Source organism: Hemiscyllium ocellatum, unplaced genomic scaffold (genome assembly GCF_020745735.1).
Source record: "Hemiscyllium ocellatum isolate sHemOce1 unplaced genomic scaffold, sHemOce1.pat.X.cur. scaffold_462_pat_ctg1, whole genome shotgun sequence".
In the NCBI taxonomy this organism is placed as follows: domain Eukaryota; kingdom Metazoa; phylum Chordata; class Chondrichthyes; order Orectolobiformes; family Hemiscylliidae; genus Hemiscyllium; species Hemiscyllium ocellatum.
Window position 1 is genome coordinate 21,536 of NW_026869071.1, and position 24,123 is coordinate 45,658.

The following is a 24,123-nucleotide window of genomic DNA, read 5'->3' on the forward strand; positions in this document are numbered from 1 at the left end:
ATAAATGCAAGGATTACTGCAGATATTCGACAATCGAGCAGTATCCGTCGAAAGAGAAACAGGAGTGTATTTGTGGTTCAGACCTCGAGTTTCCTAAATGTAGACAAATGTCTAGAACTGTTTGATGCGACTGGGTTTTGAAGTTTGAAAAATAATTCGTACTGCAGGAGGTAAGTCGAAACTCAAGTTGCGAAGCTGTAGCCGATAGAATTAGAACCAATGCAGAGAAACCCCGGAAGGATTGCTAATGCATCACCTTAACCCCTCAGCCGCAGCTACGTGGGGCGTGGTGACCCTTAGCATTGTTTCTGGAATGGAGGCTTCCAACCTGAAAGACTGCTTCCTGGCTTGCTCTGTCTGCACAATGATCTCAATATTTGCTTTCCATATATATTTGTTAAGAACAGAGGAGGCTGATGAGAGTTGAACTGAACGACACACATTGATGTTGGATAGAGCGGATGGGAAGAATCCATTTTCATGCGCAGTGAGATTAATAAACTTGGTAACGGATCGAGAAAGAAAGATGTCGTTTCATTTGTATAGTGTCTGCCAGCGACAAATGGATCACAGATGATGAAGTGTTTTTGAAGCAGAATCGTCATCGACAAATCGAATTCGTAAATCAGTGCAGATTGTTTAACCAGAGGTCAAAAACAAAAATAATTCCAATGCTCAGAATTGCCACTGGACACAAGAGTGAGTGCAGACCTAACTTTAGAGATTTGTTTTGCTTTGATTTAAACAGGGGATAGTGCAGGACCAGAGGATCTAATGTTCGAGGAAGGGGTTGCCCATTTAAGACAAAAATGAGGAGGATATTCTCTCTTTCAGAGGGCAGCAAATTTGTTGATTTCCTTACAACAGAGGACTGACAAGGCTGGGTACATTCACGACTGAGGTAAAGAGACATTTACGCACTTTGGGAATCAAGTACCATGGGGTTAAGGCAGAACGGTGGAGTTGAGGATTAAATCTTCGAGTAAAAAGTGAGGTCTGCAGATGCTGGAGATCAGAGCTGAAAATGTGTTGCTGGTTAAAGCATAGCAGGTTAGGCAGCATCCAAGGAACAGGAAATCCGACGTTTCGGGCCAGAGCCCTTCATCAGGAATGAGGAGAGTGTGCCAGACAGGCTAAGATAAAAGGTAGGGAGGAGGGACTTGGGGGAGGGGCGATGGAGATGTGATAGGTGGAAGGACGTCAAGGTGAGGGTGATAGGCCGGAGTGGGGTGGGGGCGGAGAGGTCAGGAAGAAGATTGCAGGTTAGGAGGGCGGTGCTGAGTTGAGGGAACCGACTGAGACAAGGTTGGGGGAGGGGAAATAAGGAAACTGGAGAAATCTGAGTTCATTCCTTGTGGTTGGAGGGTTCCCCGGCGGAAGATGAGGCGCTCTTCCTCCAGCCGTCGTGTTGTTATGTTCTGCCGATGGAGGAGTCCAAGGACCTGCATGTCCTCGGTGGAGTGGGAGGGAGAGTTAAAGTGTTGAGCCACGGGGTGGTTGGGTTAGTTAGTCCGGGCGTCCCAGAGGTGTTCCCTGAAGCGTTCCGCAAGTAGGCAGCCCGTCTCCCCAATATAGCGGAGGCCACATCGGGTGCAGCGGATGCAATAGATGATGTGTGTGGAGGTGGAGGTGCAGGTGCAGGTTTGGAGGTCCACCTCCAAACGGACCCCACCAGCAGGGATATATTTCCCTCCCCTCCCCTATCAGCATTCCGCAAAGACCACTCCCTTCATGACTCCCTCGTCAGGTCCACACCCCCCACCAACCCAACCTCCACTCCCAGCACCTTCCCCTGCAACCGCAGGAAATGTAAAACTTGCGCCCACACCTCCTCCCTTACTTCTCTCCAAGGTCCCAAGGGATCCTTCCTTATCCGCCACAAATTCACCTGCACCTCCACACACATCATCTATTGCATCCGCTGCACCCGATGTGGCCTCCTCTATATTGGGGAGACGGGCCGCCTACTTGCTGAACGCTTCAGGGAACACCTCTGGGATGCCCGGACCAACCAACCCAATCACCCCGTGGCTCAACACTTTAACTGTCCCTCCCACTCCACCGAGGACATGCAGGTCCTTGGACTCCTCCATCGGCAGAACATAACAACACGACTGTTGGAGGAAGAGCGCCTCATCTTCCGCCTGGGAATCCTCCAACCACAAGGAATGAACTCAGATTTCTCCAGTTTCCTCATTTCCCCTCCCCCCACATTGTCTCAGTCGGTTCCCTCAACTCAGCACCGCCCTCCTAACCTGCAATCTTCTTCCTGACCTCTCCGCCCCTACCCCACTCCGGCCTATCACCCTCACCTTGACCTCCTTCCACCTATCACATCTCCATCGCCCCTCCCCCAAGTCCCTCCTCCCTACCTTTTATCTTAGCCTGTCTGGCACACTCTCTTCATTCCTGATGAAGGGCTCTGGCCCGAAACGTCGGATTTCCTGTTCCTTGGATGCTGCCTAACCTGCTGTGATTTAACCAGCAACACATTTTCAGAGTTGAGGATTAAACAAATCAGCCAGGATCTCATTGAACGTTGACGCTGACGGGATGGCCCAAATGGCTTCCATCTGCACCAATGCCATTTCTGTGAATTTGAAAATGCTGGCGACCATTGTAACGGAAGTAAAACAGATAGTTTAGAAAAGATGATTGTAAACTCAGTCAACATCTTTCGTTGAAAGGAAAATCACACTTTGGCAATTTGCCAGAGATTTTTTGCTGACGTGAGATGAGGATTTTATCAAGGAAGCAGATAGATGAACTCTATTTCTATTTCTAGCAGAGACTCAATATGGGGCCAAATAATAAAACGTCGTTGAACAAGTTAAGAGTTCATGGTGTTGTGTAATAAATGCCTTTTGACTGTCCATTATTTACTGAACACACGCCACCGAATCATGTGTAATTTTTAAAGTTGTAAAATGTAAATCGTGAAATGCAGTAATGTCAGGCATATGGCTTCAATGATCTTTCTCTGTATTAACGACCTGATGAAGTGGCAGAGTGAAATTTGTCCAGTTTTGCTGATGAGGCACAATAGATTGCAGGACATCTTGTGATGAGGTTGGGGAATCTGCAATGCGCTATACTGTATGTAGGTCGTCTGGGTAAGGAAAAAAAAATGACAGATGCAGTTTCCTGTCGGGTATGTGAGGCCATGAATTCGGTAGGAAGAGTCAAAGTCCGAAAACTATTAAAATCGAGAGAAACTGCAATAAAATGTGTTGCAGAATAATCTGGATGTTCTTACGCATGAAACAAAGATGAGCAACTGATTTATTATTTTCTGGCAAAAAGATCCATACCCTTCTCTAATTTTTGCAATGAGATGGTTTTCCAGGAAATCACTGGAACTAAGGAATCTGTAAATTAATCGAAGACCATGATAAGTTTCGTTTTGTTCGATGGGACATATTTGATGCATCATTTAATGTTCTCTGAACTTTTTTTTTACAAAAGAGCCGAGACTGGGCGAGTAAAATTAAGATCACTGAAGATTATTGCCATCCTTTATTTATCACACACAATTTTTTTTCTCATATGTTTTATTTCACATCATAGTTGCTGTGAGTGGGGTTGCAAACTACACCCGCTGGTGACTTGTTTCCTCACAATTTCTCATATCTAAACAAACAGATTCTACATTCTTACAATTGGACTATTTTCGATAGTCTTGTGTCCCATATCTCAGGAGGAATCCACTGCACTTTTATCGTGTTCAGAGGCTGTTCATGAGAATGTTCTCAGGACTGAGGCATGGATGTGGAGTTAGGTTCGCACGCTTGAGCTGGGAGGTTCATTTCAGAAGTTTCGTCACTCTGTTGGTAAATCTTCAGTGGGCCTCAGGCGAATCACTGAACATGATTCCTGTTTTCTATTTATATGTTTGGGTTTCTTTGGGTTGGTGATGTTATTTCCTGTTGTGATGTCATTTCTTGTTATTTTCCTCAGGGGGTGGTAGATGGGGTATAACGCGATTTGTTTGTTGATAGTGTTCTGGCTGCAATTCCAAGCTTCTTGGAATTCCCGATTGCGTCTGTTTGTCTTGTCCTAAGATGGATGTGTTGTTCCAGTCGATGTGGTATCCTTCCTCATCTGTAAGGATACTAGTGAGAAGGTCATATCGTTTTGTGGATAGTTGGTGTTCATGTATCGTCGCGCTACTTTTGTGCCTGTTGTCCAATATATTGTTTGTTACAGTTCTTGCACGTTATTTCGTAAATTGTATTAGTTTTGCTTGTGGTCTGGATGTGGTCTTCTAACTTCATTAGTTGCTGTTTTACTGTTTGGTTAATGTGATTCTATTCTCGGTGGAGTTTGGAGAGATGAACAGGCATCTAACTGAAAAGTGCAGAATACTGAATGTCCTGGGCAGAGTGGATGTTGGGAAAATGTTTCCATTAGTTGGAGATACTCGGACCTGAGGGCATAGACTTAGAGTTAAGCGAAGACCAAATAGGACAGAGATAAGGATAAAAGTCTTCATCAAACGAGTGGTGAGATTATGGAATTCATTGCCACAGAAGGCCGTGGAGGCCAGGCCGATGAGTATGTATAAGACTGAGATAGATAGATAGGTCCTTGAGAATCAAGGGATACGAGGAGAAGCGGGAGAATGAGGTGAGGAAACGTATCATGCAAGATTGAAATGTATAGACGACTTGATGGTCTGAATGGACTAATATCTGCTCCTATATGTTATGGTCTAATATGCTAACTAAGTGCCCAAACTGTGTGTTCTGCAATGTTTGTTGTGTCAAGTTGCATTTTGCCTCAGTTTAGATACACAGGTTGTTATCACCTGCAGATTTCATTTCGAGTTACTTGATCTTAAATCCACACCTTGATTACCTGAAAACGCTGGAAAATAATCAGAAACTCAGAGGCCGAGGCGGGTAGGTGGAGGGAGAGGGGGTGCAGAGTGAGAGAGAGAGAGAGACGTCCAGATGGTTTCAATAGATCTGGGAATGCTAGACATTGATCAGGCTTTAACAATAAGTGGTTTGTATCAAGCAAAAAAGAAAGTTCTAAGTTAGGGTGGACCACAGGAGCAATGGAATATCAGAGCCGTTAAGCCCGGAGAAGAGAAATAAAGTGTGTGCCGGAGCCAGCTTCCAACTGAAAGAAAATAAAGGACATAAACAATTGGAAACAAAACAGTGGAAAGTATGTAAATTCTGAATTTGTTGCATATGGTTTTGAATCCAGGAAGCGAGGAAGTGTGGAGGAAGGAAGCTAGAGAACTCATTAGTTTGTCACCTGGACCCACTCTCTATCCTGTTTCAAGCAACACATTATAAATTAGAACACGTGGCCCAAAGGTCGAGGAGCTCACTGGCTGTCAGTCTCTCTTCTCCGGTTGTGCCTGAACACTGGAAACCTTTGAGACAGAACGTTCTGGGGAATCTTTTTCCCTGAGTTTGGCTTCTGCTCAATTAATCTGTTCTCCTCTAAGGTTCTCAGACTTTCTTTCGTGAATTTCTTTCCTGAGCTGACAATGTCACTTATATCTTCTTTCGCAGGGGATTGGATAGAGACCTCAACGAAACAGCACATCAAAATTTGAAAGAGTGACCCTTCTGCAGGGCCTGAAAATAACCAGCCTTCAACTGTCAAAGGAAAAACTGTCAAGGGATAACCAGGTTTGACCTACAAAGAATGAAACCTGAAAGCAACAACACCCCCAGATTTTATGAACTACATAAAGTGCACAAATCAGACATCCCACTCAGACCCAGAGTATCACTACCAGGGACACCATCACACAAACTGGCTAAAGAACTGCAACAGAAATAAAAACACCTGATCAGCGGATCCAGACACTCTATACAGTCAACGCTGGAATTCTTGGACATCATCAGAAATATCCATATAGACAAGGAAGAAACTATGGTCTCATTCGATGTAACGGCATTGTTCACTTCTATCGACAAAACCTAGCCAGAGAAACAATAGCCAACCTGCTGGACATACAGAACAGACAACAGGGCGTTGAATCTTTCACACGGATGGCATAGTTAAACTACTAGGCCAGTGCCTCACAACACGCTTCATATTCAACAACCAAATATATGAACGGTACACCAATGGGCTCACCCATCTCTGGACTCATAGCAGAAGCGGTAATGCAAAGGTTAGAACAAACTGTCTAACCACAAATTCAACTCTGGGTCAGATATGTGGATTGCACCTTTGTAATCATTAAAAACACAGAAATAGAGAACACACACCCGATCATCAACTCCATCCTCACAGGAATCTGATTCACTAGAGAAGAAGAAAAGGACAATCAACTCCCATTCCTAGACGTGATGGTACAGAGAACACCGAACAGAGAATTCACCACAAAGGTATACAGGAAAGTCACTCACACAGACCAAGTCCTGAACTATGAAAGCAACCACCCCATCACACACAAAATAAGTTGCATCAAAACACACTTCAAAAGGGCAACAACACACTTCAGTACACCAGGACTGCAAAAACAGGAATAATAACACTGATACAATGTTTTCACCAAAAACGGATAACCCCGCAATTTCATCAACAGATGCCTAAGGGAAAGGCAACGGAACGAGGACATGCCACAACGCAAATGATTAGCCACACTACCATACATCAAGAGTGTTTCAAAACTGACAACCAGATTACGCGACCACGAGGACTCATAGCAGCACACAATCCAACAGCCACTCTCAGACAACGACTCACCAGAACGAAGAACCCGATACCCAGCATGAGCAAAACCAACACAGTGTACAAACTCCCAGGCAAGGACTGCACAAAACACTACACAGGACAAACAGGAAGACAAATAACGATCCGCATCCATGAACACCAATTAGCCATGAAACGACACGACCAGCTATCCTGAGCAGCTACACACGCAGATGACAAGCAACATGAGTTCGACTGGGACAACACTACTATTCTAGGACAAGCCAAACAGAGATCAGCCAGGGAATTCCTAGAGGCAATGCACTCATCCACAGATTCAATCAATAAGCACATCGACCTGGATCAAATATACCGACCACAGCAAAGGACAGCTGGAACTGACAACCGGAAGTAGCAGAGACAAACCACTATAAATTCCGGAGGAAACATCACAGGAGCGCTTCACAGGAGGCTCCCAAGCACTGAGGATGTCACATAGACAGGGGATGAAACGTATGCAACAAAAATTGCAGCCCGGCCAACAGAACCACAACAACGAGCAACCGAGTTACAAATCTTCTCGCGAAGTTTTAACCCCAGTCCTGTTTCTCAAGGATGTGGAGGGGACCGGGTTTGAGAGTTGGGTTTGAGTTTCGCTGTCTTTGCTCTCGCTTCTGGTCTTACACATCCTCCGCCGTTTTCCTTCACTCACTCTCCATCTTGCACTCTCTCTACCTACCAATCTCCATGTCTTTGAATTACGTGATGCTTGGTTTTGCTTCTGTCGTGAAGAGATCACAGGCAATTGTTCGTGGAAAACAGCAGGGATGAAGATACAAGCTGCTGTTAGGGCAACATATGGAGTGATGTGTTCGCAGATTGTTTCCAAGACAACAGATTGGGAATGGGGTTGCAGGTTCTTGGTAGGGAACAGAATGATTGAACAGGCCATCAGTCGTAGAACAGAGTGGAGAATGTTTCACAGGTAATTCCTGGGGGAGCAGAGTGGGGATTGAGTTACACATTGTTGCGACGTAAGCAAAATGGGGCTGGGATCAGATCATATTGCTACGAAAACAGTCACGAAACGGGATCACAGGCCAATGCCTGGACAACAGAGTCAGAATGGAATTACAGGTCGTTGATGGGAGAAAAACGTGATTCCCCGGGGATTAAGTGTCGAGTGGGAAAGTGCCAAATTGTCTCTGCTGTCATGATCGTGTTCGCCTCCCGCGTGGAAAATTGCAAAATGCTTTACGTTCCAAGCATGCTGACCTCAACAGGACAACTTTCACGTTTACACGGAACATGAAACACACCGGACTACAGGGAAAATGCACAAAGCTGAGCAGGCCGTGTTCCACATCATACCGTGCAGCATAGTTTCAGTCACTGTGTCTGTTTTGTAGAATAAGAGTCCCAAAGAATGTTCTCCACCCTAACACCGGAGGTAGCATTACAATCCGAGAACGACTGATCACATTGTGAGGATGCTCTGACCTCGGGGCCAGTTCGAGGTGCCACTTTCCTTGCCTTTTATGCAATTGGCTGCAAGGATGTTCACACCTGGACATGAGCCACATCGACACCAACTGAGTTGGAAACCTGCGTGGGAATCGACGAGAAGCGACTCAAAAAATCTTGCTAAATTCCATGGTGCTTATTAGAAATGCAGTTTCTGTTCACCTCAATTTAAAAGGCAGTTTCTGAACAGAGGAACTGAAGTCAAAAGGTAATTATCTCACCCCACCCCCACTCCGGGAGAGGTGCTAACTGCACTTGATTGCTTTTTGTTCTCGATGTGAAGAGCTCTCACGCCTGAGTCACCTTCACGCCTCTTGTTGCTGAGTGACTCACAAAGAAGGAGTTTCACCAGAGCTGCAACTGCCTCACTTTCCCACTCGCTCTACCAGTTTACATTTTCCTGCTCATCAGTGATTTAAAGGAAACCCAGAGGGTGCGATGTTATTCTGCAGCCTCTTTGTCGATTCCTCCGTTTCAGTTCCAACATGGCTTAGATCTCGGGGCGCACCTTAATACTAGCGACGCTATGAAAGCACAGGTCCAGAGGTTCCTCTGAGAGTGCAATTTCTTTCATTGCTGTTGCTGATTGAATGAGCCACTAACGTGCGAACTGCTCCAAAACATGATTCAGGACCTCTGGTGCCAATTCTCGCACTTTGAATAACGACAGACAGCTTCCAAATGAGGTCTTTCAGATACGACTTTGGGGGTACATTTGACAGACAGACTAATTGAGGAATCCGTGGGGCACTGTGCCACCAGCGCATCAGCTTCTTCCCTGTCTTTGAACCGGGCCACCTCAGCAAGGAATGCAAATGCGGTCTTGCTGTTCGGGGAAGGATCGGTAACTACACTCTCAAACTGAATGGCACATGGTCAGAAGCAGTTTGTAGAATATCTTTACAATGCTCTGCACAGTAATCAAATGGAAATGCATTGCATTTCGCTGCAGAGTAGATTTGTTCAAGAAAAGTCGAAGGCAGGTTTGCAGATGGGAAAGCAAGCAAGAAAGCTCCGTTCTTGTCCATGTAAAAGGCTTTAGATGAAGACCAAAACAGTTTCGACCGCGGGAACCTATCTTGCGGAAGGTGAACGTGATGATCACTATGCTACAGAAACAAGCCCACAGCCGCCCCTGCTGCAGCTCAGTGATATCCGACACTGAAAGTTGAAGCCATTCTACCTTTCACCTTTCTGTTTCCAATCGCTCGTTGTTTAATTGGAGTTGTTTAATTTTGGATGTGTGGTATGCATGGACGAGATACACCGAAGCGGTGTAGCCCAATTACGTTGCGTTGCTTACACCGGCTTTAACAGGATAACATTTTAAGCAGAGCTGGCCGTCGCAGTCTGTGGCACAATCATTTAGTCCGTTCGACTGCTCACTGCAAAGGTAGTATTGTGAAACACTGCAGAAACGAAGGACTTCCTTACTTTTGTTCCGACTGACCATACTCTGTGAAATTTTCCCAGATCCTCAGTTGAGGAGTTTTTGCAGCTGCAAGTCACCACAGAAAAACTGTTAATTCGTAATGTATTGAACGAATCGCAAAACAGAAAGCATTTGACACGGAACACAAACAAAACTGGCAAAGTAAATGCATTTTCAGATACAGTGAGCATGAATGCTAAATGTGAGACACTCCGAGGGCATGAGCAATAAAGTAATCTCACAACTAACAACAGGGCAATTCCAAACTAGTCTTTCAATCATACTGGAGCCTTAGTGCACCACCATTTCCCAGACAATGCTGAAAAGAGAGAAAGAAAGAACATAATAAGAATGGGCCACAAAAAGTGAATTTCACCAATCACAGTCTCGATTAGATTACCTTTCCCTTCAGGGGTCTCCGGGACAGAAACGAAGGAAATTGGAGAAATTCAATAACATATGACATCAAAATTCATCGGAACGATTTTCCCATTCGCCAGAAAGCCAAATAACGATGAATCCACTCACCGCAGGACTTTGTTTCACAACAGCGATGAAATGGCAGTCTCCATTCGGTTCCAGTAAAATCTCAACATGCTTGGAACGTAAAGCAACAGTAGCGGGAGGCGAACACGATCATGACAACAGAGACAATTTGGCACTTTCCCACTCGACAGTTAATACCCGGGGAAGCAAATCGAATTTTGTTCGGGACAGAACTACATCAGTGGTGGTAACAGCATATCCACCAGCTGCACCGTTGCAGTCGATCAGTAGCAATGGCAGTGGTGGGATTCGAACCCACGCCCCTGTCGAGACTGGAGCCTAAATCCAGCGCCTTAGACCGCTCGGCCACACTACCAACTGCACCAGCTCCCCATTTTCTTTCACTTCCAATTGAGCTCCTGCATAACAACAGATGGAAAGTCAAGTGAAAAGGGTTCCATGATCCCTCTCAGACTCGCACTGCTGCGTGGATGTGCCCGGCTACAATATCAATTTCGCAGCAGATAATGATAGCCCATAAATCCGGATAAAAATCAAAGGTAAGCTGAGGCTATCTTCTCAGACTCTTTTCAACTACCAATGTATCTGTGAGTGCGTCAAATAACCAGGAACTGCTTGACATTACTGCAATTTCGATTCTAACTTTGCTAAATGATTTCACCCATTGCTCGAAACAGGACAACTTTCACGTTTACACGGAACATGAAACACACCGGACTACAGGGAAAATGCACAAAGCTGAGCAGGCCGTGTTCTACATCATACCGTGCAGCATAGTTTCAGTCACTGTGTCTGTTTTGTAGAATAAGAGTCCCAAAGAATGTTCTCCACCCTAACACCGGAGGTAGCATTACAATCCGAGAACGACTGATCACATTGTGAGGATGCTCTGACCTCGGGGCCAGTTCGAGGTGCCACTTTCCTTGCCTTTTATGCAATTGGCTGCAAGGATGTTCACACCTGGACATGAGCCACATCGACACCAACTGAGTTGGAAACCTGCGTGGGAATCGACGAGAAGCGACTCAAAAAATCTTGCTAAATTCCATGGTGCTTATTAGAAATGCAGTTTCTGTTCACCTCAATTTAAAAGGCAGTTTCTGAACAGAGGAACTGAAGTCAAAAGGTAATTATCTCACCCCACCCCCACTCCGGGAGAGGTGCTAACTGCACTTGATTGCTTTTTGTTCTCGATGTGAAGAGCTCTCACGCCTGAGTCACCTTCACGCCTCTTGTTGCTGAGTGACTCACAAAGAAGGAGTTTCACCAGAGCTGCAACTGCCTCACTTTCCCACTCGCTCTACCAGTTTACATTTTCCTGCTCATCAGTGATTTAAAGGAAACCCAGAGGGTGCGATGTTATTCTGCAGCCTCTTTGTCGATTCCTCCGTTTCAGTTCCAACATGGCTTAGATCTCGGGGCGCACCTTAATACTAGCGACGCTATGAAAGCACAGGTCCAGAGGTTCCTCTGAGAGTGCAATTTCTTTCATTGCTGTTGCTGATTGAATGAGCCACTAACGTGCGAACTGCTCCAAAACATGATTCAGGACCTCTGGTGCCAATTCTCGCACTTTGAATAACGACAGACAGCTTCCAAATGAGGTCATTCAGATACGACTTTGGGGGTACATTTGACAGACAGACTAATTGAGGAATCCGTGGGGCACTGTGCCACCAGCGCATCAGCTTCTTCCCTGTCTTTGAACCGGGCCACCTCAGCAAGGAATGCAAATGCGGTCTTGCTGTTCGGGGAAGGATCGGTAACTACACTCTCAAACTGAATGGCACATGGTCAGAAGCAGTTTGTAGAATATCTTTACAATGCTCTGCACGGTAATCAAATGGAAATGCATTGCATTTCACGACAGAGCAGATTTGTTCAAGCAAATTCGAAGGCAGGTTTGCAGATGGGAAAGCAAGCAAGAAAGCTCCGTTCTTGTCCATGTAAAAGGCTGCAGATGAAGACCAAAACAGTCTCGACCGCGGGAACCTATCTTGCGGAAGGTGAACGTGATGATCACTATGCTACAGAAACAAGCACACAGCCGGCCCTGCTGCAGCTTAGTGATATCCGACACTGAACGTTGAAGCCATTCTACCTTTCACCTTTCTGTTTCCAATCGCTCGTTGTTTAATGGGACTTGTTTAATTTTGTCTATGTGGTATGCATGGACGAGATACACCGAAGTATCTGTTTCAACGCGGTGTAGCCCAATTACGTTGTGTTGCTTACACCGGCTTTAACAGGATAACATTTTAAGCAGAGCTGGCCGTCGCAGTCTGTGGCACAATCATTTAGTCCGTTCGACTGCTCACTGCAAAGGTAGTATTGTGAAACACTGCAGAAACGAAGGACTTCCTTACTTTTGTTCCGACTGACCATACTCTGTGAAATTTTCCCAGATTCTCAGTTGAGGAGTTTTTGCAGCTGCAAGTCACCACAGAAAAACTGTTAATTCGTAATGTATTGAACGAATCGCAGAACAGAAAGCATTTGACACGGATCACAAACAAAACTGGCAAAGTAAATGCATTTTCAGATACAGTGAGCATGAATGCTAAATGTGAGACACTCCGAGGGCATGAGCAATAAAGTAATCTCACAACTAACAACAGGGCAATTCCAAACTAGTCTTTCAATCATACTGGAGCCTTAGTGCACCACCATTTCCCAGACAATGCTGAAAAGAGAGAAAGAAAGAACATAATAAGAATGGGCCACAAAAAGTGAATTTCACCAATCACAGTCTCGATTAGATTACCTTTCCCTTCAGGGGTCTCCGGGACAGAAACGAAGGAAATTGGAGAAATTCAATAACATATGACATCAAAATTCATCGGAACGATTTTCCCATTCGCCAGAAAGCCAAATAACGATGAATCCACTCACCGCAGGACTTTGTTTCACAACAGCGATGAAATGGCAGTCTCCATTCGGTTCCAGTAAAATCTCAACATGCTTGGAACGTAAAGCAACAGTAGCGGGAGGCGAACACGATCATGACAACAGAGACAATTTGGCACTTTCCCACTCGACAGTTAATACCCGGGGAAGCAAATCGAATTTTGTTCGGGACAGAACTACATCAGTGGTGGTAACAGCATATCCACCAGCTGCACCGTTGCAGTCGATCAGTAGCAATGGCAGTGGTGGGATTCGAACCCACGCCCCTGTCGAGACTGGAGCCTAAATCCAGCGCCTTAGACCGCTCGGCCACACTACCAACTGCACCAGCTCCCCATTTTCTTTCACTTCCAATTGAGCTCCTGCATAACAACAGATGGAAAGTCAAGTGAAAAGGGTTCCATGATCCCTCTCAGACTCGCACTGCTGCGTGGATGTGCCCGGCTACAATATCAATTTCGCAGCAGATAATGATAGCCCATAAATCCGGATAAAAATCAAAGGTAAGCTGAGGCTATCTTCTCAGACTCTTTTCAACTACCAATGTATCTGTGAGTGCGTCAAATAACCAGGAACTGCTTGACATTACTGCAATTTCGATTCTAACTTTGCTAAATGATTTCACCCATTGCTCGAAACAGGACAACTTTCACGTTTACACGGAACATGAAACACACCGGACTACAGGGAAAATGCACAAAGCTGAGCAGGCCGTGTTCTACATCATACCGTGCAGCATAGTTTCAGTCACTGTGTCTGTTTTGTAGAATAAGAGTCCCAAAGAATGTTCTCCACCCTAACACCGGAGGTAGCATTACAATCCGAGAACGACTGATCACATTGTGAGGATGCTCTGACCTCGGGGCCAGTTCGAGGTGCCACTTTCCTTGCCTTTTATGCAATTGGCTGCAAGGATGTTCACACCTGGACATGAGCCACATCGACACCAACTGAGTTGGAAACCTGCGTGGGAATCGACGAGAAGCGACTCAAAAAATCTTGCTAAATTCCATGGTGCTTATTAGAAATGCAGTTTCTGTTCACCTCAATTTAAAAGGCAGTTTCTGAACAGAGGAACTGAAGTCAAAAGGTAATTATCTCACCCCACCCCCACTCCGGGAGAGGTGCTAACTGCACTTGATTGCTTTTTGTTCTCGATGTGAAGAGCTCTCACGCCTGAGTCACCTTCACGCCTCTTGTTGCTGAGTGACTCACAAAGAAGGAGTTTCACCAGAGCTGCAACTGCCTCACTTTCCCACTCGCTCTACCAGTTTACATTTTCCTGCTCATCAGTGATTTAAAGGAAACCCAGAGGGTGCGATGTTATTCTGCAGCCTCTTTGTCGATTCCTCCGTTTCAGTTCCAACATGGCTTAGATCTCGGGGCGCACCTTAATACTAGCGACGCTATGAAAGCACAGGTCCAGAGGTTCCTCTGAGAGTGCAATTTCTTTCATTGCTGTTGCTGATTGAATGAGCCACTAACGTGCGAACTGCTCCAAAACATGATTCAGGACCTCTGGTGCCAATTCTCGCACTTTGAATAACGACAGACAGCTTCCAAATGAGGTCATTCAGATACGACTTTGGGGGTACATTTGACAGACAGACTAATTGAGGAATCCGTGGGGCACTGTGCCACCAGCGCATCAGCTTCTTCCCTGTCTTTGAACCGGGCCACCTCAGCAAGGAATGCAAATGCGGTCTTGCTGTTCGGGGAAGGATCGGTAACTACACTCTCAAACTGAATGGCACATGGTCAGAAGCAGTTTGTAGAATATCTTTACAATGCTCTGCACGGTAATCAAATGGAAATGCATTGCATTTCACGACAGAGCAGATTTGTTCAAGCAAATTCGAAGGCAGGTTTGCAGATGGGAAAGCAAGCAAGAAAGCTCCGTTCTTGTCCATGTAAAAGGCTGCAGATGAAGACCAAAACAGTCTCGACCGCGGGAACCTATCTTGCGGAAGGTGAACGTGATGATCACTATGCTACAGAAACAAGCACACAGCCGGCCCTGCTGCAGCTTAGTGATATCCGACACTGAACGTTGAAGCCATTCTACCTTTCACCTTTCTGTTTCCAATCGCTCGTTGTTTAATGGGACTTGTTTAATTTTGTCTATGTGGTATGCATGGACGAGATACACCGAAGTATCTGTTTCAACGCGGTGTAGCCCAATTACGTTGTGTTGCTTACACCGGCTTTAACAGGATAACATTTTAAGCAGAGCTGGCCGTCGCAGTCTGTGGCACAATCATTTAGTCCGTTCGACTGCTCACTGCAAAGGTAGTATTGTGAAACACTGCAGAAACGAAGGACTTCCTTACTTTTGTTCCGACTGACCATACTCTGTGAAATTTTCCCAGATTCTCAGTTGAGGAGTTTTTGCAGCTGCAAGTCACCACAGAAAAACTGTTAATTCGTAATGTATTGAACGAATCGCAGAACAGAAAGCATTTGACACGGATCACAAACAAAACTGGCAAAGTAAATGCATTTTCAGATACAGTGAGCATGAATGCTAAATGTGAGACACTCCGAGGGCATGAGCAATAAAGTAATCTCACAACTAACAACAGGGCAATTCCAAACTAGTCTTTCAATCATACTGGAGCCTTAGTGCACCACCATTTCCCAGACAATGCTGAAAAGAGAGAAAGAAAGAACATAATAAGAATGGGCCACAAAAAGTGAATTTCACCAATCACAGTCTCGATTAGATTACCTTTCCCTTCAGGGGTCTCCGGGACAGAAACGAAGGAAATTGGAGAAATTCAATAACATATGACATCAAAATTCATCGGAACGATTTTCCCATTCGCCAGAAAGCCAAATAACGATGAATCCACTCACCGCAGGACTTTGTTTCACAACAGCGATGAAATGGCAGTCTCCATTCGGTTCCAGTAAAATCTCAACATGCTTGGAACGTAAAGCAACAGTAGCGGGAGGCGAACACGATCATGACAACAGAGACAATTTGGCACTTTCCCACTCGACAGTTAATACCCGGGGAAGCAAATCGAATTTTGTTCGGGACAGAACTACATCAGTGGTGGTAACAGCATATCCACCAGCTGCACCGTTGCAGTCGATCAGTAGCAATGGCAGTGGTGGGATTCGAACCCACGCCCCTGTCGAGACTGGAGCCTAAATCCAGCGCCTTAGACCGCTCGGCCACACTACCAACTGCACCAGCTCCCCATTTTCTTTCACTTCCAATTGAGCTCCTGCATAACAACAGATGGAAAGTCAAGTGAAAAGGGTTCCATGATCCCTCTCAGACTCGCACTGCTGCGTGGATGTGCCCGGCTACAATATCAATTTCGCAGCAGATAATGATAGCCCATAAATCCGGATAAAAATCAAAGGTAAGCTGAGGCTATCTTCTCAGACTCTTTTCAACTACCAATGTATCTGTGAGTGCGTCAAATAACCAGGAACTGCTTGACATTACTGCAATTTCGATTCTAACTTTGCTAAATGATTTCACCCATTGCTCGAAACAGGACAACTTTCACGTTTACACGGAACATGAAACACACCGGACTACAGGGAAAATGCACAAAGCTGAGCAGGCCGTGTTCTACATCATACCGTGCAGCATAGTTTCAGTCACTGTGTCTGTTTTGTAGAATAAGAGTCCCAAAGAATGTTCTCCACCCTAACACCGGAGGTAGCATTACAATCCGAGAACGACTGATCACATTGTGAGGATGCTCTGACCTCGGGGCCAGTTCGAGGTGCCACTTTCCTTGCCTTTTATGCAATTGGCTGCAAGGATGTTCACACCTGGACATGAGCCACATCGACACCAACTGAGTTGGAAACCTGCGTGGGAATCGACGAGAAGCGACTCAAAAAATCTTGCTAAATTCCATGGTGCTTATTAGAAATGCAGTTTCTGTTCACCTCAATTTAAAAGGCAGTTTCTGAACAGAGGAACTGAAGTCAAAAGGTAATTATCTCACCCCACCCCCACTCCGGGAGAGGTGCTAACTGCACTTGATTGCTTTTTGTTCTCGATGTGAAGAGCTCTCACGCCTGAGTCACCTTCACGCCTCTTGTTGCTGAGTGACTCACAAAGAAGGAGTTTCACCAGAGCTGCAACTGCCTCACTTTCCCACTCGCTCTACCAGTTTACATTTTCCTGCTCATCAGTGATTTAAAGGAAACCCAGAGGGTGCGATGTTATTCTGCAGCCTCTTTGTCGATTCCTCCGTTTCAGTTCCAACATGGCTTAGATCTCGGGGCGCACCTTAATACTAGCGACGCTATGAAAGCACAGGTCCAGAGGTTCCTCTGAGAGTGCAATTTCTTTCATTGCTGTTGCTGATTGAATGAGCCACTAACGTGCGAACTGCTCCAAAACATGATTCAGGACCTCTGGTGCCAATTCTCGCACTTTGAATAACGACAGACAGCTTCCAAATGAGGTCATTCAGATACGACTTTGGGGGTACATTTGACAGACAGACTAATTGAGGAATCCGTGGGGCACTGTGCCACCAGCGCATCAGCTTCTTCCCTGTCTTTGAACCGGGCCACCTCAGCAAGGAATGCAAATGCGGTCTTGCTGTTCGGGGAAGGATCGGTAACTACACTCTCAAACTGAATGGCACATGGTCAGAAGCAGTTTGTAGAATATCTTTACAATGCTCTGCACGGTAATCAAATGGAAATGCATTGCATTTCACGACAGAGCAGATTTGTTCAAGCAAATTCGAAGGCAGGTTTGCAGATGGGAAAGCAAGCAAGAAAGCTCCGTTCTTGTCCATGTAAAAGGCTGCAGATGAAGACCAAAACAGTCTCGACCGCGGGAACCTATCTTGCGGAAGGTGAACGTGATGATCACTATGCTACAGAAACAAGCACACAGCCGGCCCTGCTGCAGCTTAGTGATATCCGACACTGAACGTTGAAGCCATTCTACCTTTCACCTTTCTGTTTCCAATCGCTCGTTGTTTAATGGGACTTGTTTAATTTTGTCTATGTGGTATGCATGGACGAGATACACCGAAGTATCTGTTTCAACGCGGTGTAGCCCAATTACGTTGTGTTGCTTACACCGGCTTTAACAGGATAACATTTTAAGCAGAGCTGGCCGTCGCAGTCTGTGGCACAATCATTTAGTCCGTTCGACTGCTCACTGCAAAGGTAGTATTGTGAAACACTGCAGAAACGAAGGACTTCCTTACTTTTGTTCCGACTGACCATACTCTGTGAAATTTTCCCAGATTCTCAGTTGAGGAGTTTTTGCAGCTGCAAGTCACCACAGAAAAACTGTTAATTCGTAATGTATTGAACGAATCGCAGAACAGAAAGCATTTGACACGGATCACAAACAAAACTGGCAAAGTAAATGCATTTTCAGATACAGTGAGCATGAATGCTAAATGTGAGACACTCCGAGGGCATGAGCAATAAAGTAATCTCACAACTAACAACAGGGCAATTCCAAACTAGTCTTTCAATCATACTGGAGCCTTAGTGCACCACCATTTCCCAGACAATGCTGAAAAGAGAGAAAGAAAGAACATAATAAGAATGGGCCACAAAAAGTGAATTTCACCAATCACAGTCTCGATTAGATTACCTTTCCCTTCAGGGGTCTCCGGGACAGAAACGAAGGAAATTGGAGAAATTCAATAACATATGACATCAAAATTCATCGGAACGATTTTCCCATTCGCCAGAAAGCCAAATAACGATGAATCCACTCACCGCAGGACTTTGTTTCACAACAGCGATGAAATGGCAGTCTCCATTCGGTTCCAGTAAAATCTCAACATGCTTGGAAAGCAACAGTAGAGCTGCTTGCAATTTTCCACGCCGGAGGCGAACACGATCATGACAGCAGAGACAATTTAGCACTTTCCCACTCGGCAGTTAATTCCCGGGGAAGCAAATCGAATTTTGTTCTGAGCAACACTACATCAGTCGTTACAACAGCATTTCAACAAGCTGCTCCGTTGCAGTTGATCAGTAGCAATTGCAGTGGTGCGATTCGAACCCACGCCCCTGTCGAGACTGGAGCCTAAATCCAGCGCCTTCGACCGTCCTGCAGTCCCATTACGCTTCACCAGCTTGCCTTAACTAAAGCCTGTGTATCTTAGTAATGTCCTAAAAACATTCATGTCTCTGTAAACTGCTCCAAATTGTCCACTGTCTCCATAAACATCTACAGTTCATAAAGCTGTCCCCTTCTGTATAACCTCTTCCAGTCCTGTCAACATCCCCAATCTATGGAGCCCCTTTAATGTTCCCTTGTTGTGTAATCACTTTAAGACCCTGACGAATTCCTGATCTTATCATCAACTTCAATCTTTGTGACTGTCCAGTTCCAATAAGACTCACTTTCAGTGCCAACTCATCCAGTCTCTACATCCATCTATAATCTCCTTATCCTTCTCCAATTCTTTGATGCTAATTAAATTAAATTTCACCATCTTTCCCTCCACCCTCTCGACCACAGGAAACTCTTTCAGCTTATGCAACACTCCCCATCTGTGTAACTGTCTCCAACCCAGCAACCTGGCATTCTCCCTTGCCTTTCTATCTATGTAGTCTCCAGGACCTAGAGGCCCTCTTGTATCTGTAAGCATCTTCAGTCATTACAACCTTCCATATCTCTGTTAGTATACACGGTTCTCTTCTCGCTGAAACACCCCCTGTCTCTACCTCTCAGTCTGCCTGCCTCTCCCTACATCCATACCTATCCCTATCTCCAGAATGTAATCCAACTCCCTCTATCACTGTAAATTCCTCCAATCACCAAACCCCTCTGTCACACTGACGTTCTTGACCAGATGTAACTCTGTTTAACTCTAGCATCCTCGAGCCCCTGTAAGCCTCCCTAAATCTGTAACCTCTTCTCATCTGTTCAGCTCCCCACTACTGAGGAATGACTCTCTGCATTCGCCATAAGGCAGATGGAATGACAGTGAACAGACGTAATGGAACCGTCATTCCGGAGATGTAGCTGCAGAATCACCATCGCTGGGAAGGGAATATTGAAGGGTTTTTGGGATCGCGGCAGGCTAGGCAAAAAGCCAGCAAGTTGTGAAGAAAGGATGAGATTAATGCATTAATGAGACAGTCACGTGGATCTGAAGATGAAATGTTGGAATCTATTTGGGTGGAGCTGAGAATAAACAAGCAGCAGCAGCCCTTAGCAGGAATTCATTTGTAGGCACCAGGCAGTGATGGTAATGTCAATATGGTTACGGTCAGGACACTGAATACACTTGTAGCAAGGGCAGTACAGTAACTGTGTGTGACAGTGGTCTCCATCCCGACTAGATATCAGGGCTGTATCGGATAGAATCGAGAATTACATATGAGATGTTTTTCTATAACATCATATCAAGGAGCCAGCCACAAAATTGTCTATTGTAGATTAAATGCAGTGTAATTATAAATATCTCATAATCTCATATTTAAGGAGTTTTGTGAGCAGTGACCCACAATGTTATAATGTAGATATGGTGTTTGAGTTAAGACCATGAGATGTAGGAGTGTGGGCGGTCCTCTAAGCAGAAATGTGTGTGAAGGTTTGAAGTGGCTTTTACACAGAAACATGAACAGGCAGAGAATAGAGGGATATGGATCATGTGCAGGCAGGTGGTATATGTCGAGAACAGCACCATGGACAAGCACAGCCATGGTGGGCTGAAGGGTCTATAGCTGTGCAGTACTGTTCTATTTTCTAACTTCCCAGCATCTACCATGTCAACGCCCTTCAGAATCTTGGAAGTTACATTCAATTCCTGTCTCATTTTCCTAAACATCAATGGGTTCAACCTCAATCTCCTTCACCTCTTCCCATTTGAAAGTTCATCCATTCTCAGGATTAGCCGAGTTACCTTTCTGTGGCCTGCCTCCGTTGGAAGAATATCTTTCCTTCGGGCACTCATGCCGTTCATATTATTGTAGGTGTGGTCTGACTCGTATCTTGTATAGTTTTTGCAAGACAACATTCCCTTTGTAATAAGTGGCCGCATTGTATTTGCCTTCTCTAATACCTGCTGAGCCTGGGAGCTACCTTTTTCAGATTGACAAACAAGAACTCCGTCAACCCCTTCTGCTGTCAGTCTGAAACCAAATCGTGTTAGCCTGACAGCATGCTGATATACTTTGTAAAATAAAATGTGTTTTTGAACCAGTTGGACTTTATTTGTTGTTGTAAATATAAGTGGCAGAATAGATAAGGGTGTAGGTGGGCCGTGTTGTTATGGGGGATACGTTCTATGTGAATTTTCAGAAGCCTTTATTTAAGTTTCAGTAAGGGCTGAGGGGTAACTTGTTCAAGGATAGTGCCCATTAAATATAAATAAGATCTTCTATGTGTAGAAACAGAGGATTTGGATGTGATATTAACCAAAATAAATCTTGTGGAGAAAGACATGGAAGCTCAGGAACTTTGGGAAATAATAGTGATGCCTTGGAAAGAATCATCAACAGAGAATATAAAGTGCTGGAATCTTAAAACAAATAAAGGTAGATCCATCCTCAGTAGCTCATTAGGTCGAACCTAGATTTTTTTGTGGGAAGCGAGAGAAGAGATTGCAGTGTCGCTAACAAAGATAGTTATATTTTCAACAGACACAGTGAGGTGTCGGAAGACTGCAGGGCGGCTAATGCTGTTTCATCACTTAAAGGTTGCAGAGAAAAGCCAGGAAATTACAGCCCCGTGAGCCCAATGTGGGGAACTTGTTGGAGGAGATTCTGATAGAAAGGAGCGACGCATATTTAGAAGGCAAGGGTTGATTCAAGATGGTCAGCATGGCTTTGTGAGTGGGAAACCGTGTTTCACAAACCGGAGTGACTCTTTGAGGAGGTGGCCAAAGATGGATGAAGGCAGAGAAGTGAACATTGTCCAAATGGTCTTTAGTGACATATTTAACACTGTTCGAAGGGATGTAGACTATCTAGTCAAGATGAACAAGGAAGCTTATTTAAGGTTGACGAAGCAAGGACAGACAGGGCTTTGTAGAGTTACGTGGAGAAACATGGTGGCTCATGGGTCCAGAGACCCGATTTTGATTCCAGCCTCAGGTAACTGTCTGTCTGGAGTTTGCACATTCTCCCCATGTCTGTGTGGATTTCCTCCAGGTGCTCCGGTTTCCACCCACAGTGCAAAGATGTGCAGGTTGGGTGACTCAGCCATGGTAAATTACCCATAGTATTCACGAATGTGCAGGTTTGGTGCATTAGTCAGGGCAAATGGGGAGTAATGGGGTGGGGGAATATTTCAGAGCGGGATACGCTTTAGAGTAAGCATATAGAATTGGTGGGCCAAATGGCCTGTTTCCACACTGTAGGGATTCTTTGAAGGTAGCTAGAAAGGAACTAAGAATCGACATAGGACAGCTACAAGGGGGCATTACAAAACATTAAGCAAGGATTACGGAAAACACCAAGGCATTCTCCACTTATGTGAGGAATAAGAGGATGGCCAGATTGAGTGTAGGGCCGGTCAGGCATAGTGGAGGGAACTTGTGTCTGGAGGCAGAAGAGATGGGGAGGTCCTTAATGAATACTATGCCTCAGTAGCCACTACTGTGAGGGACCTTGTTGTTTGTGAGAACAGCGTGAAAAGAACTAATGTATGTCAACAGGTTGATGTTAAGAATGCGTATTTGCTGAGAATTATGTAAAACATAAGGATAGATAAATCCTCTGGGCCAGACGGGATGTTTCCAAAGTTACTGCAGGTAGCAAGAGAAGAGATTTTTGTGCCGTTGGTGAGGACCATTACACTCACTGTCCACTGGTGTCGTACCAGAAGATTGGAGGATGGCAAATGTTATTACCTTGTTTGAGAAAGGCAATATAAGTAATCCTGGGAATTACAGACCATTTAGTCTTATGTCTGTGGTGGGCTGATTATTGGAGATGCCTCTGAGAGGCAGGATTTATAATTCCTTGGAAAACCATAGTTTGATTAGAGATAGTCAGCATGGTTGTGTAAGGGGCAGGTCATGCCTTACAAATCTTATTGAATCCTTTGAGAATGTGACAAAACACGTTAATGGCTCATTCAGAAAGTCCGGAAGCATGGGTTACAGGGAAACCTGCCATCCTGGACACTGAATTCCTGGCCCATAGAAAACAGAGGGTGATAACAGATCGAAATCACTCAGATGCAGGTCGGTAACCAGTGGTATTGTGCAGGGATCGGTTTTAGAACCTCTGCTTTTTGTCATTTGTTTTTAAAAAATGACTTGGAAGTGGGTATGGAAGAGTGGGTTAATAAGTTTGTCAATGCCAAGAGGTTGCTGGAGTGGTGTATAGTGTGGAGGGGTGTTGTAGGCTGCAACGGGACATTGACAGGATGCAGAGCTGGGCTGAGAAGTGGCAGATGGAGTTCAACCTCGACAAATGTGAAGTGATTCATTTTGGAAGGTCGAAAACGAATGCAGAATATAAGGATAAAGGCAGGCATTTGGCAATGTGGAGGAACAGATAGACATTGGGGTAGACATCTAGAGATCCCACCAAAGTTGCCACACAAGTTGATAGGAATGTTAAGAAGGAATATGTTGTGTTGGCTTTCATTAGCTTAGTTTTAAAGCTGTGAGGTTTTGCTGCACCTCTGTGTAGCCCTGGTTTTACCCCACTTGGAATATTGTGTTCAGTGCTGGTCCCCTCATAACAGGAAGGATGTGGAAGCTTTATAGATGGTAAAGAGGAGATTTACCAGGATGCTGCCTGGACTGGAGTACATGTCTTATGAAGAAAGGTTGAGGGAACGAAGGCTTTTCTCATTGGAGTGAAAAAGGGTGAGGGGGTCTTGGAGGAGGTGAACAAGACGATGAGAGGTACAGAGAGAGTGAATAGTGAGATGTTATTTTTCCCCGTGGCAGAAAATGGCTATCACAAGATGGTAGAATTTTCAGTGAATTGAGGATGGTTAAGGGGATATTTCAGAGGTAGGTTCTTTGCACAGAGGGAGTTGGATGGGTGGAATGCACTGCCAGTGGTGGAAGTAAAATCGAAAATTATATACATTTGGGACATTTAATAGGCTCTTGGATAGTCACAATGATGGTATTAAATCAGCAGTTTGCAGGTTAGTTTGATCT

The 24,123-nt window shown here is 45.1% G+C and overlaps 3 non-coding genes across 3 annotated transcripts; all 3 read right to left on the minus strand.

Moving 5' to 3' along the window:
• Nucleotides 1-10,399: 10,399 nt before the first annotated feature.
• Nucleotides 10,400-10,481, minus strand: trnal-uag (transfer RNA leucine (anticodon UAG)). The gene has a single exon. It is a non-coding gene; the product is annotated as a tRNA-Leu (tRNA).
• Nucleotides 10,482-13,270: 2,789 nt separating this feature from the next.
• trnal-uag (transfer RNA leucine (anticodon UAG)) lies at nt 13,271-13,352 on the minus strand. The gene has a single exon. It is a non-coding gene; the product is annotated as a tRNA-Leu (tRNA).
• A 2,789-nt stretch (nt 13,353-16,141) lies between these two features.
• Nucleotides 16,142-16,223, minus strand: trnal-uag (transfer RNA leucine (anticodon UAG)). The gene has a single exon. It is a non-coding gene; the product is annotated as a tRNA-Leu (tRNA).
• Between the last annotated feature and the right edge of the window lie 7,900 nt (nt 16,224-24,123).